General features: G+C 46.8%; 1 protein-coding gene across 2 annotated transcripts in view; it reads right to left on the bottom strand.

Moving 5' to 3' along the window:
• RPH3A (rabphilin 3A) overlaps positions 1-14,500 on the bottom strand; it is a 276,496-nt gene that overhangs the window by 139,394 nt on the left and 122,602 nt on the right. The window lies entirely within an intron of this gene.

Raw genomic sequence — 14,500 nt, 5'->3', positions numbered from 1 at the left:
CATTTGGAAAGATGCTCACTTTCACTCAAGAAAACAAAAGAGAAATGCAAATGGAAGCCACATGCAGATACCATTTTCCCCATCAGATTGGCAAAAACCCAAAAAGTTAATAACACATTTTGTTGGCAAGGTTGTGGGGAAACAGGTATTCTCAAGCACTTCTGCTAGGAGTGCTCCTATGGTGCATAATTTGACGACATCTATCAGAATTATGAAAGCAGATACTCTTTGACACAGCAATTTCCCTTCTGGGAATGTATCCTACAGAGATGTTAGGACTTATGCAAAATGATGTATATACAAGATTGTTCACTGCAGACTTGTAAGAGCAAAAGACTGGGAACAATCCAGATGCCTTTGAACAGAAGACTATAATAAATCTATTATTAAATTATATTAGATATATATTAAGACTATAATAAATATATGTAATATAATATATATGTAATGTAATATATATGTAATATAAGAATATATCCAAGCAATGACATGCTATGTAGATTTTGTTTTAAAAGAATGAGATATGTCTCATGGGGCACCTGGGTGGCTCAGTCGGTTAAGCATCTGACTTCAGCTCAGGTCATGAGTTCATGGTTCTTGGGTTCGAGCCCCGCCCGGGCTCTGTGCTGACAGCTCGGAGCCTGGAGCCTGCTTCGGATTCTGTGTCTGCCTCTCTCTGCCCCTTCCCCACTCTTGCTCCGTCTCTCTCTGTCTCAAAAATAAATAAAACATTTTAAAAAATGAGCTATCTCTCCATTCACTGATATAGAAAGACCTCCATGATATAGTGGCAAATAATAAGGCACATGGCATGCCCATGCTAACACTGCTTAATAAGCCACCCTAAAACTTAAAAGAGTAATCTATCACTCTCACGCTCTCAGATCGGGGGTTCTGTTGATCTCGACTGGGCTCAGCAGGGCAGCTCTGCTTCAGGCTTCAAGCTCCAGGTTCTGCTGAGCCTGTTCAACGTTCCTCATTCAAGGGCCAGGCTCAAGGGGACAACAGTTAACCTCCATGGTGGATCACGGAGCACAAGAGAGGAAAAGTAACGACACAAAAACTTTCCGAGACTCTCAGGCCTTATCAGCTAGCATCCCATTGGCCAGAATAAGTCACATGGCCAAGTCCAAAGTCAAGGGGTGAAGAACACTCTCCCCACAATGAGGTCATGACAGGGGAGTGGGCATATGTCACCACCAGAGGAGAGTGGAGAACGGAACCAACAATTCAACTAATGGTCCATAAATACACACACTCACAAATGATATTCAATTTTACTTCCTTTTTAAAATATTTTTTAAGTTTATGTATTTATTTTGAGAGAGAGCAAGTGAGCAGGGGAGGGGCAGAGAGAGGGTGAGAGAGAATCCCAAGCAGGCTCCGCGCTGTCAGCGCAGAGCCTGATGTGGGGCTCGATCTCATGACCATGAGATCATGACCTGAGCTGAAGTCAGATGCTTAACCGACTGAGCCACCCAGGCGCCCCTAATTTTACTTATTTTCGCCTAAAGACATCCTGGCAAAAAAAAAAAAAAAAGCATTAACAATGATATCCTGGACTAGGGGGCTGGGGAGAACCAGGTGGACAAAGGATGGGCAAGAAAGAAGATATTGCACTGTATATCTTTTGACTTTTTTTTTTAATCAGGTGGAAGGTTTACCTGTACCAAAAAAAAAAAAAAAAAAAAAAAGAATTAAAAATGCACAGCAAGTGCCAGGCTCTGGGCCAGGTGCTGGGGATAAAGCTGTAAGTCCAGGTGATTCAGGGAGGTTCTAAAAAAAAAACTGAGGTCCAGCCTCACTCCCAGGGAGTCAGACTGTAATTAGTGCGGTGTGGAAGAAGGCATATGTATTTTTTCAAGGTCTAAGGTGATCTTAGTATGAAGCTAGGGTTAAAAATAACTAGTCCAAAAAAAAAAATAAAAATAAAAATAAAAATAACTAGTCTAGTAAAGGGAAACAGATTAAAATAGATAATCAAATAATTAGTTGGCCTCATTGAACACACCACAGGAAAAATATATAGATTTCTTAGAGTACGAAGAAAAGCTTTGCTTTCCTTGAATAACTAAATTTTCTCTCTGTTATGTAAAAGTGTAAGATTTGGTACATCTCCCTTTTCTCTTTGGCAGCCAGGAAGCTCAGCACCAAGTCTGAAGTTCAACTGGAGCAGCTCCCTAAAGCCATAATGTCTACACATGTGTAGTCTTTTGTCTGAATAGAATTTCTGCCCTTCCTTATTTATTTCTTTGGGTGGATCTTGTATCTCTATTTCTATTTTGTCGTTGGTTCACGGTTTGTGTTCTTATAAGGTGTCTCAAATTTTTTATAATGTGGAGGAACGAAATTATCAACAACAACAACAATAATATAGTGCCTTGTGTTTACTTGCTTGGCACCTATTGTGCTCTGAGTGCTAAGGTAGGCACTTTAAATGTTTTATCTCCAATCATTCAAAAAAAAAAAACCCACAGGAGAAGTATCATTAAGTTCATTTTACAGATGGCAAACTGAGACTCAGAGAGATCAACTGCTTGTCTGGAGTCACACACTTACGTGGCAGGGCTGCTCTGTTAGTTTTCTACTGCTGCTAACAAATTACCACAAACTTAGTAACTTAAGACGACACAGATTTATCTTACAGTTCTGAAGGTCGGGTGTCCAAAAGGGTGATCAGGGCTCCATTCATTCTGGAGGCTCGGGGATGATCTTCTCCTGCCCTTTCCAGCTTCTAGAGGCTACATGCCTTCCTGGGCTCAGGACTCCACATCACTCCCGCCTCTGCTCCTTTTGTCACATCGACTACTCAGTCTGACCTTCCCGCCTCCCTTGTGATGACATCCCTCCTTCACCCCAGAAAACCCAGGATTAATCTTCCCACCTCAAAATCCTTAACTTAATGGCATCTGCAAACTCCCTTTTGCCATGCAAGGGCATATATTCCCAGGCTCCAGAAATGTTTGGGACCATTACTTAGCTAACCATGGCTTGGATTCAAACCCCAGACTTCTCTAACCTCTAATTATGTGGTCTTCCACAATACTTTGCGGCATCCACAAAATCCAGGCTTTATTTCTGTGAAATCATGGATCCCAGGGCCCTTCTGGGTCCATGAAGAGAGTGAAACACACTTCTCCGCAGATTGGACAAGACACAGGAGAAATACTGGCTCTACCGAAGAGACACTTCCCTGTTCCAGTTGGAGCTGGTCAAGCTGTTCAAAAGGTAGGACACCTAAGGAATAGTCTGCCACTATTCCCTGCTGTTAGGTAGGTGAGGCTTCACGATGTGGCTAAAAGTGGCTTTTCTGCATTATTCATCTGTTTCCTTTGTTGCCTCCTCCACTAGAATGTCAGCCCCAGGACAGTGGGGTGACATTCACACTCACCATAATATCCCAGAGCCTAAAGAACTGAGTAGAAAATTAGCATTCCATTGATGAATGCAAACCCCAAAGTCGCCTTGATTCCGTGGACAGGATTTCACCTGGGTACAAAACTTGAGGGTAAGAGAGGAGGCTGAGTGGGCTGGGCCCCCAGTCCCCCACCTCTGGGAACGGTTAATGTGAAAGCTGAGGTCCCTGGTCAGGACCGTAATGGGGGGAAACATGAGCCAGATGGTGTTTGCCTAGCTGTACCCTTCTGAGAACAGAGATTACATCTCTTGAACATTCTACATGAAGCATTCCGAATCGATCGTGCTCAGACATCAATAAAATCCACCTATGAAAAATTCTCCCACAAGGACACAAAGATAGATGTCCAAGGATATTCACTGCATTGTTTGTAACAGCAAAAAAATTGGACACAACCCAAATGTCCATCAATAGGGGTTGAGGGAAATGAATGATTGTATAGTCTCAATGATAGAATGCTAGGCAGCCATTATAAGAATGACATAGATGGGGGGAAATGTCCAAGATGCAGTGCTCAGTGAAAAAAGCAAGTTGCAGGAAAGTATATAAAGTATGGTTCTATGTCCTCTGTCTCTCTCTCTCTCTCTCTGAAAAATAAACATTAAAAAAAGATCTGTACATGGGGCGCCTGGGTGGCGCAGTCGGTTAAGCGTCCGACTTCAGCCAGGTCACGATCTCGCGGTCCGTGAGTTCAAGCCCCGCGTCGGGTTCTGGGCTGATGGCTCGGAGCCTGGAGCCTGTTTCCGATTCTGTGTCTCCCTCTCTCTCTGCCCCTCCCCCGTTCATGCTCTGTCTCTCTCTGTCCCAAAAATAAATAAACGTTGAAAAAAAAATTAAAAAAAAATCTGTACATTTTACTGTATGTAAATTATAACTCAATAAAGAAAAACCAATATATACATGCATTCTACTTCTTTGATCTTTGAGAAGCATTGAATTTAGGAGTGAAATAATGGAGAACGGAAGGTGTAAGAACTTTGTACTAGCAACACATATTACTTTAGTCATGAGAAACAAACGTTGAGGAAAACTCTTTCCGTGACCTTTTGTGGGAAATAGTGCAAACCCACTGTGAATTCGGGGGGGGGAAATGCAGGGCATCAAAGGGGCATCTGACAATGTAGCAGATCAAGAGAATTGAACCTCATTTGTGTTTCTTTTTTAATTTTTTTTTTAACGTTTATTTATTTTTGAGACAGAGGGAGACAGAGCATGAACGGGGGAGGGGCAGAGAGAGAGGGAGACACAGAATCGGAAACAGGCTCCAGGCTCTGAGCTGTCAGCACAGAGCCTGACGCGGGGCTCGAACTCACGGACCGTGAGATCATGACCTGAGCCGAAGTCGGATGCTTAACGGACTGAGCCACCCAGGCGCCCCTCTAGGTCTTTTTAATACAGCTGAAATAGTTCAATGAAATTTTAAGCACAGTAGAGAGAGTTTCAAGATGCTCCTTCCAAGCTCATCTCAGAAGACACCATTGCAGGAGGGAAAAACACACGACCTAGTCTCTCGTTGACTCTCCCACAGATGTTCTCTGGCTCACCGGCCCAGCAGGCGTAAACCAGCTCTCCTCTTACAGGGAAGCAGTAATGAAATGGCATCCCTTCTCACTGGCCTTCACCGTGCCCTGTGGGAGTCAACGTGGCACTTCCTTCTAAGTGCTCTGCAGAAACTTCTCGTGGATTCGGAATGCACTCAGTCTCGGTGCAGAGCGAGGCGTTAGAGATACAATTGAAATCATGGTACAAAGAAGATTCTCATACATATATCTTTAGGCCCTTATCTGATTATCCAGTGAGGATACATTCCCAGAAGTCCTTTATTGCTGAGTCAAGGAGTTTGTACATTCTGAAGGCGTCTGATCCTTGTGACCATATATTTTATCATGACGAGAATAATCATTAGCATTAGCAACTGCTGAACTTGAAGTTCATGCCAGGCCTTGTCTTCCTGTACCTTTTGAACAAACCCATGAGGCTGGTGTTGTTATTATACCTCATTCTACAGATGGGGAGACGGAGGCTCCGAGGGGTTTAGAACCTCTCACTGTCGCACGGCTAAAAACTGGCAAAGCCAGGAATAAAACCCAGGTCTGTCTGCCTTCAAAAGGCAAGCTCACACTCATAGCACTGTGCTGCCTGCTAATAACATGCCTTCCAGAACAGTCCTATTATTTCGTTCATCCAACCTACAGTGCATGGGGATGCCGACGCACCCAAACCGAGTTTCTCATCTGAACCACGTAAGGCGTGTGCAGTTGCAAACACCAGAAAAACCCAGTTCAAACTGACTTAACTAATAAAGTGATTCATCGGCTCAAATACCCAGAGGTCTAAGGGAGGCTAAGTGTCAAGGATGCCTTGACTGAGCAGCACAGTCGTGGCACCGGCGTGGAGGTCTCGCTTTTTTCCCCCTTGTCTTCTACGGGGCCGGCTTCAACCTCCATCTGACTCTCCTCCACGGTCTGAAGACGGTTCCCAACAGCTCCCAAGGCTGCGTGCCTTCTTCCCCGAGTCCAGACAGGAGAGAAGGCTGGCGTTGTAAGCCCTCTCAGGAGCGTGGGCGACTTTCCCAGCATCCCTCAGCTCCTCAGTGGCCTGAACTGCCCCACGTGTTCATCCTGAACCAGTGCTGTGGCCAGGAGGCAGGGTTATGGTGCTGAGTTTAAGCCTGAGCTGCCTATGCCCATTCCCCATCCCAGAGGGAAGGGAAATTTAGCTTCCTCCAAGGGCTATTAAGTAGAAAAGGTGAGGAATGAAATTCAGGACGCTTGTCAAGAGAAGAAAGGAGACTGGACGTTGGCTATTGGAGCATACACGCTCGGGCCCCACCCTTCTCCTCTTGGGCCTTACCCTTGTAGGGGGACCCTCCGTGCCACTCAACCCTTGCTCCTGGCAGGGAATTAACATCCCCAGGGAGCAACTTTCGACCCATGATGAGAGAGTAGGCGTGTCATCTGTGGCCATACCACCCTGAATGTGCCCAAGCTCATCTCATCTCAGAAGCTGAGCAGTGTCAGGCCTGGTTAGTACTTGGATGGGAGAGACTAGGTACATAAATACCCAGCTCCCTCAACCCTTAGGTGGGTCACAGTAGCTCCCAGCGTTCTCCAGGGGGACTGAGCTCCTGTTGCCCACAGTAATAACTCGTTCACCCTGTTTCGGCTTCCGCCTCTTCTCCCGTGTCAAGTTCCACGCCCCCCCCCCCGCCCCCACCAGTGTCTCCTAGGACCACCTCCTGGTAAACCACTTACACTCGACTCCCTGACCTGGGATGTACATCTAGGGGACACGAACTAAACATTAACACAGTGCAAAGTCCATCACGTGTTGGTTTTGGCCCCTGTCTAGTTTACGCACATTCTTTTTTTTTTTTTTTTTTTTTTAATTTTTTTTTTTCAACGTTTATTTATTTTTGGGACAGAGAGAGACAGAGCATGAACGGGGGAGGGGCAGAGAGAGAGGGAGACACAGAATCGGAAACAGGCTCCAGGCTGTGAGCCATCAGCCCAGAGCCTGACGCGGGGCTTGAACTCACGGACTGTGAGATCGTGACCTGGCTGAAGTCAGACGCTTAACCGACTGCGCCACCCAGGCGCCCCATAGTTTACGCACATTCTAAAAAGACAAAGTCGCAGCGTCCTGAGGCTGATGAGAGACGTCCATGCGGCGGCTCTCCAGTCTGCCGAAAGAACAACATCTACCACTAAGCTACCTCCTTCACCTGCAGTGTGAAGGAGAAAGGAGGCTGCCTTCCTTCAGAAGCCACTTTGCATGCACAAGTACCTCAACAGTGACCAGACGAGAATGCTTTACTAAGCGCCCCATCGTGAGACCGTCCCGCATACACAGACATCTGGACTCCGTGCTGAGATTCCTTTAGGAAAAAGAGAGAGAACTCTAAAAACCTGACTCAGCCCTTGGTAAATCGGGGTTTTTAATATTTCTCTTCCTGGGAGCATTTGCTACAAATGCACTATTGGTCTGGTTGAGAGATTAAAAAAAAAAAAAGAAAAGAAAAGAAAAGAAAAAGGAAAAGAAAAAAGATGCCCTTCCTCAAAATATCCCACACATTAATTTTTAAGCTCGCTCCTCAAAGATGCCATCTCCCCTTTGGTGCCAGTTAATGGAATTTGTAGGACAATAATTTATTTACTGACTTAATTAATTGCCACATAGCTTTGCATGGCTGGATGCAGCACTGGCCAGGGGCTGATTTCTATCAGGAAAGGGAGCGTGAGCTGCTTTGTCTCAGGGACAAGCCCTAAACTAAGCAGATTTCTAGCTCGGAAATGGTCCTTTTCAGAGGGAAAATCCTCTAAATTCTTTAAAATGGGGCCTGATTCCCTGAGTCCGAGACGAGGAGGGGAACCGAAAGCTCACTGAGTTCGACTGCTCCCTTTTATAAACGAGCAAGCTGGAGCCAGGAAAGAGAAATGGCCTGTCTCTAAGATTACCGAGTGAATTAGTGCAAAGCACCCAAACAGACTGCCTCCCAGCTCACTGCTTGTCCCACTAAGCCCTCTGCCCACACCCCAGGGTGCTGATGAAACAGACAAAATGTGTTCCCAGGAGGAGAGAATGTGAGCTGTTGGCTCAAATGAGTTGAAGGCAGAGCCGGGAAAAATGCCTGGCCCAGAATGCTCTTGAGAACACATCTCTCTCTCTCTCTCTCTCTCTCTCTCTCTCTCTCTAAGGAGACTGAGTCTGGGATAAACGGGAATTCTTGAGCTAAGTTGCGGAAGGTTACTTAGACCAAGAGAATCCAATACAAATGCCTTTAAGCTCTATGCACGCAGCAAACGGGTGAAGGAGGTGGTAGGCAAACATAAGGGAGTGGTGGGGACTGGGGAAGAAATGGCAATACGTGCCCACCTCAAGGATCTCCCTGCTAACAAATCGCTTCCATTTTTTAAGAGAGGCCAAATGTTATGCGAAATGTTATGTGAGAAAAATATTACAGGATATCTTCCAGCTTTTAAATCTTGGAAAATCGGGGGGCGCCCGGGTGGCTCAGTTCGTTGAGCATCTGCCTCTTGATTTCCGCTCAGGTCATGATCTCACACTTGGTGGGTTCAAGCCCACTGTGTGGGGCTCTGCGCTGGCAGCATGCAGCCTGCTTGAGATTCTTTCCCTCTCCCTCTCTCTCTGTCCCTCCCCAGCACATGTGCTCTCTCTCTCTCTCCCAAAATAAAGTTAAAAAAATAAAAATAAAAATTTAAAAATAAAAATAAATAAATGAATCTTGGCAATAATTTTTAAAAGAGCATAATTTTTAAAAGAGCAAAGTTTAAGCCGCCTATAAGCCAAACACAGTGTGCCATCTCCAAAGATGTGAGTTTATAACTGCTGGTACAGAGTATCGACAACGGACGGCAAATCTGGTCATTCATTTATTCAAACATTCATTCATTCGAGGTTGAGCGCAGTGGTCCTTACATCTTTCTACACATTAGAATCACCTAGGAAGCTTAAAAATCCCGATGCCCAGGTCACACGTCATAGCAATTACACCAGAATGTTCGAGGGTGGGAGCCAGCGATCAGGATGTTTTAAATACCCCTGGATGATTCCAACGTGCAGCCAAGTTTGGGAAACTGCTATATTCTACAATGAGCCAGGCTGTGGGTTAGTTAGCCCCCAGGGACGCAAGCATGACCAGGACAGACATACTCCCCACCCTCCCAGGGCTTAAACCCAAGTGAGGGACTCAGGTAAGTATATGTGGCCAAGGCTGCTGGCTGTCACCAGACCTGATCTCCGCATCTTCCAGGGCATGCGGGGGTCTAAGTTTCCCAGCCTCTTTTGCAGTTAGATGTAGCCACAGGTCTGAATTTTGGCCAACACGATGTGAGCAGAAGCCACGTCACTTCCCGGGCTGGCCCATGAAACCACGAAACCCCCCCCCCCCCAGTCTGCACCTCTGTGTCTTTCATTCCTGCCGCCATATGTTGAGGATGCCAGAGTCACTGTCAGTCCAGGTGGATGGGTCCACGGATGACTGAGAACCACTTACTGACCTAGCCGTCACCCCTGAATTATTGTTGAGATCTTAGCTAAGCAATACACTAAGCCATTCTAATAGAAAGACTACAACAGCCACAGCACCAGATGCTGTGGGGACACAGACACAGGTTGGGAACATCACAGAAAGCCTCCTACATATTCACGTACTCCTTCATTCAACAAATGTTTACTGAGCACCTGCTATGCACCAGGCACTGTTCTAGATGCAATTAGTGAAATCGGCAAATCATTTATTTGTCATACAAATCCCATTACACGTTCTGACAGCCACAGCAGTGAAGGCAAGACTCAAAACCCTCTGTCCTCGTGGAGTTAAGGCTCCTCAAAGTCCAAGTCAACACTGAAATGCAGACCTGAAGGCTGAATAAAGCAGGCAGGAATCTGGGGAGGGGGCACAGATACAGTGCTCCTGGGAAGGGGCACTAGCTGTGGGGGTGAAAGAAGGGGGCACTTTGGGGAGCGTCCAGTAATTGGGCCCCGCTAGGAGAGGAAGGGTGAGACAGAAACAGAGAAAGACCGAGGACGAGAGACGTCCAGGAGACAGAAAAAGACAGAAACTGGCAGAAACGGAGACAGAGAGGGAGCAAGGCAGAGCAACTGTCAGAGACTGAAACGGACAAAGAACCAGAGAAACAGCAGAGTGGAAAGATCTGACAGGGACAATGAGACGGGGACAATGAGACAGCCACCACAGAGCCACCTCCTCCCGATCCCCAACCTCGTGGCCTTCTTGTTACACAGAAGACAGATGTCTGCATTTTACCGAAGTTTACTTCGCTTTGTTGAGAAGGTAAATATTTGATCTCTCGCAATGCCCAGCGGTTTCTCCTACACAAGGAGGGCATATTTAATTAGCCTGAGAGCAAGCCCCATGCTTGGCTGGGGCAGAGCCGGCCTTCAGGTCCGTCATCGCCCCACCTGGGGCTTGGGTTGAGCGACGGAGGGCAGGGAGTGGGCATCGGGAGACGCCAGTTCTAGACCCTCCCTGACTCTGGGTGGTGGTGGGGTCTGTGCCTCAGTTTCTTCACTGGGCAAAATGAGTGGGTACTTTCCCACCCTGACTTTCTGTGGCAGCACTATCAAGGTCTGTGATCAGATATTTAATTCTGAAATTGTTTCATGGATGTCTCCCGTAGGAGAGCTTGAGAACAGGTTGTGTGTGTCTTGTTCACAGACAGGCACAGAGTAGGTGTTTGAGAGCACTGGTTTGTTAGAGGGAGGGAGGGGAGATGGCGGTGGGGGAGAGAGAGAAAGGAAAGGAGGGAGGGAGGAAGGGGAGGAAAGGAGAGGCGGGAGGGATGTTAAACATGTCATGAGTTGTATGGCCAGGAAGAAAGGAAGAACAGGCTATAAGGGAATGGCCCTCCCTGGACTTAAGGAAGAGAAAGGCAGCAGGATGGGTCTGAAATGGCCTCTCTGTGTTTCCCCAGGAAGCTCATAAACATTTGTGCCTCCGGTACGGGCATTCACAGCTCGGCAACCGTGAGCGGATGGAGACTGGTGTAGAGAGGTGGCCACCCCCAGGAAACCACAGTGCTGCGTGCCCACCGCCTGCGTGCTGAGGGATAACTGCTAACAGGGCAGCATGAGGATCCTGGCTCCCCGAGACTTTGGAGCCCAAGCTTCCTTGGGGCTTGGCGATGATTCCCGAAAAATCCCTAAGTGTCTGTTCCTCTCCCCCCTCCTTCTTAGGGCAGAAGTCTAGAATTGGCTCCTTTCTAGCTAAAACTGAGTATTTTCCAGACAGTGGAGGCCTCCGAGTTTCAAAGGGTAGAAGGGACCACATGAGGAAGTGACAGCTCGTGTAGCAAAAGACTGGGTGGGGATCCAAATGCACAAAGATGCTGATGATCCATGGGCCCAAGTCAGTCTAAGTAAACATGAGAAAATGAGTAAATGGGAGAAACAAAGAAATGTTCCTTAAAAAAAAGAGTTAGGGGGCGCCTGAGTGGCTCGGTCGGTTAGGCATCCGACTTCGGCTCAGGTCATGATCTTGCAGTTCGTGAGTTCGAGCCCCGCGTCGGGCTCTGTGCTGACCGCTCGGAGCCTGGAGCCTGCTTCGGATTCTGTGGCTCCCTCTCTTTCTGTCCCTACCCTGCTCGTGCTCTGTCTCTCTCTGTCTCAAAAATAAATAAAACATTAAAATTAAAAAATAAATAAATGAAAATAAAAAACAAAAAATAAAAAAAAAGAGTTAGAAAATCCTGGGTGGCTCAGTCAGTTAAGCGTCTGACTTCAGCTCAGGTCATGATCTCGTGGTCTGTGAGTTCGAGCCCGCCCCGCGTCGGGCTCTGTGCTGACAGCTCAGAACTCGAAGTCTGCTTCAGAATCGGTGTCTCCTTCTCTCTCTGCCCCTCCCTGCTCGTGCTCCCTCTGTCTCTCAAAAATAAATTTTAAAAGTTGAAAAAAAATCTTCAATAGCTGCTAAAACTAATGGGTGAAATTTTGATGAGCAGCAAGACATTTACATAGTCTCAAAGCCTCTCCTCCAGAGCTTACTTACTATAAAAGGGGAAACAGTAACCTTACAGTGGAGAAACCTGTTGACCATGCTAACCGAGCCATCTAAGTGAGCCTCACGACAAACAGGACAAACCAACAGCTGAAAGGAGGCACTGAGGAAAAATTTCAGCATCATCTCTGCGCTGTTACTGGCAAAAGTATACAGCCTGAATCTCTAATCATGGTCATCGGGGAGGCTGATTGAGGGGCGTTCGACAAAATAACAACAAAATAACAGGCCTGAACACTTTGAAGATGTATAGGTCGCGGAACAGCGAAGGGCTGAGAAGCCATTCTAGAATAAAGGAAGCTAACAGAGAGACGGCAACCGAATGTGATGCAGAATCCTGGACTGGATTCTGGAAAGAGAATAAAAGGATATTACTGGGACAGTCGACGAAATTTTAAAACAGACTGTGGATGAGACAATAATGTTATAGAGAGATGTTACATTTCCTGATTTTGAAACTGAATTGCGGTTATGTAAGAGAATGTGCTTTTTTCCCCGGAATACAGACACTGAGGTATTTAGGGGTTAAGAAAACTAGAAGGATCTGAACATCAAAGCATCAGGGATGGTTTCTGGAGTTCAGGGACCTGAGTTCCAATCTCAGATCTACCATATCCTGGCTATGTGACCTTGGGCAAGCCACCTGACATTCTGAGCCTCAGTTTCCTCGTCTGTAAAGTGGGGCTACTCATGGGGCCTTTTTTCATGGGATTATTGAGAAGATTTGATGAGCCCCAAGAACAGCCTCTGGCGTGTACAGATGCTCGATGAACGTTAGCAGCTGTGAAGCTACAAGTACAGAGATGGGTGAGACCCTCAAAGTCTTCTGGTCCAATTTCCCTTTCAAATATGGGTCTCACCAGGAAATGCCCTCTAAGCAAAGAAGCAGGATTCTAAATACCACTGAGACAGTCAGGGCGGTAAATGCCTCAGTCTAACCGCTGGTTTCACAAAAGGCGAATCTGAAGCCTAGAACCTTCAAGGTCAGGTAGCTTACCAGGTTCAGTCTGACTCACCAAAATTTTAATTAACACCTACTATGTTCCAGCCCAGTGCTAGATACCGTGGGAGTTTCAAAGATAATCAGGCTCAAACACTAAAAGTGTAAAAGTGTAGGTGTACAATTATTATAAAGTGCTGACGAAGACAAACTGGAAGGAAATCTTGCCCGCATCTCCCCGTGAAACCTCACCAGTCCCCAAATATGCATCTTTAAAATGCCCATCTCTTGGTCTTTACTCAAAGCCTTGTCATACTGGAATGTCAAACCCTTCCCCATTTCTCTCTCCAAATTTTGTCATGCTCTTACTTTAACACCTTCAGTGGCTCCCTACTGCCATCAGAATAAACCCCAAACTCCTTTTCAGGGCGTACTTCAGCCCAACTACTCAGAACAGCCCTGTGAGTAGGTTGACAGTCAAGCCAGGAAATTTATTGAGCACGTACTGTGTGTGCACGAGTCCCTGTGAGGGTACCAGGAGGAAACAAAGTTTGCCTCGTTGCCTTTACTGTTGGCAACTTGCACCTCACAGGAGAGGCAGACCTGCTTTAAAATACAGTCAGCAACACTGCGGAAACAATCTGCAGGTTTCCGCAGGTGTGATCCACGGAGAAAGCCCTGCGTCTCACTCACGACACTAATGTCACACAAGGACGCCTGACTCATGGTAGCACATATGTTGTCAATACTCACATCAAACATGCTGTGGTGTGGGCTGCCTGGAGGGAGCCAGCATAAACGGCGGGGGAGGGGGGAAGCTGGTGTTTCATGCTGTGCTGGGCAGAACACCACCCCCCCCCCCATATGTCCACAGCTTAATCCCCAGAACCTTCCATGGTCAAAGGGACTTTGTGAGATGTGGTCTGCAAGATCTCAAGATGGGGGAGTTCTCTTGGATTACCGGGGGGGGGAGCCCTGGATATAACCCAGGGGTGCTTACAAGAGGATGACAGAGGGAGCTTTGACTTCAGAAGAGGAACCAGGAATGAGAAGACAGAAACAGGAGGCTGGAGCGATATGGTGGCTGTGGACTATGAGGCAAGGAACATGGCGAGAAGGTGGAAAAGACCAGGGAATGAAGTCTTGTGGAACTATTGCCAACACCTTGATTTTACCCCATTTTTGGACTTCTGACCTCCATGACTGCGAAATAATAAATCCGTGGGGCTCAGTCAGTTAAGCGTCCAACTTTCGGTTCAGGTCATGATCTCACCGTTTGTGAGTTCAAGCCCCACGTCAGGCTGTGTGCTGACAACTCACAGCCTAGAGCCTGCTTTGGATTCTTTGTCTCCCTCTCTCTCTCTCTCCATCCCTCCCCCGCTCAAACTCTCTCCCTCTCTCTCTCTCTCTCAAAAATAAATAAACATTAAAAAACTTTTTTAAAAATGAATAAAAATCTGTGTTGTGTTAAGCCACTAAATTTGCGGCGCTCTGTTACAACAGCTGTAGAAACTAACAGGCGGGCTTTATTCCACAGCTCCTTGGTCCCCATGGGACTGTGAGGTCAGGAGTAGCATTTACCCGGCAAAGAACTTGTCTTTCT

The sequence above is a fragment of the Leopardus geoffroyi genome, chromosome D3, assembly GCF_018350155.1.
Source record: "Leopardus geoffroyi isolate Oge1 chromosome D3, O.geoffroyi_Oge1_pat1.0, whole genome shotgun sequence".
Lineage (NCBI taxonomy): Eukaryota > Metazoa > Chordata > Mammalia > Carnivora > Felidae > Leopardus > Leopardus geoffroyi.
Note: the sequence above shows the minus strand (reverse complement) of the source record. Positions and strands in the feature narration are given on the sequence as shown.